This window comes from Propithecus coquereli, unplaced genomic scaffold (assembly GCF_000956105.1).
Source record: "Propithecus coquereli isolate 6110/MARCELLA unplaced genomic scaffold, Pcoq_1.0 Scaffold190, whole genome shotgun sequence".
Lineage (NCBI taxonomy): Eukaryota > Metazoa > Chordata > Mammalia > Primates > Indriidae > Propithecus > Propithecus coquereli.
Window position 1 is genome coordinate 1,693,062 of NW_012143857.1, and position 936 is coordinate 1,693,997.

Consider the following 936-nt stretch of genomic DNA (forward strand, 5'->3'; position numbering starts at 1 on the left):
AAATTTGATTAAGAATAATAGAAACAGAAAGCGTTTTGAACAAATATTTCTCAAAAATCTAATATTTGTATACATCAATAAAATAATAGCAAGAAAATAAGAACCTAAGACGAGGTTTTCAACTTTTTTTCCCCTCATAAACAAACACCAACATCAACCACAGAGTTTGGCAGTGGGAGAAAGGTGTGATACCGTTCCACATCCATCATAAGGGTCATGGCCAACACTCCTATAACAAAAGACAGGTTTTCAGGAGAAAAGCATAATAAATTTCTTTAGTCAATGTTTTATGTGACATAGGAGCCTTCGGAAATGAAGACTCAAAGACCCCAGGGAAAACTGAATATTTTTATATGCTTAAGACATAAAGAATTGGCAACTGTGTAGAAATTGGATTAGAACAAAAACTTATGATCTGATGATAATAGACTGAGGGGAAAATCCCAATAATGCTTGTCTTTTCAGATTCTTCTTGGTCTCTCTGTAGCATTCCTTCTTCCTCCCCCATTCTCATCCCCTGGAATAGGGCAGGCCCCCTCTGAAATGAGGGACTTCAAGGGAAAAGGGAGAGGGTCCACTTTCTAGGTTTTATGGCTTGGGATAGAGTAGAGGAGTTCTAGTTTCCATGACCTGCCTGGGCTAGAGGAATTCTGACTTCTTTGCATTGCTTTGGGGTGAGCTGAGAAAGAGGGGCAGGAGACAGGAGGACCAGGACCGGAGAAGGTCAGAAAGACCTTGCTTCTAAGGCCTTTTCAATGCCCTTCAGTTCAAGGTACTCACATGGCATGGTGCCATACTTTGGGGTATCATGTTCTGAATTCCAACATTAGTAATGATATTTGTTGTTGTTGTTGCTACTGCTATGATTGCTACTTTCACTATTCACATTGATTACTGAAAAATAATTTTGGCACGGAAATGTGTTCTTTGCATTTT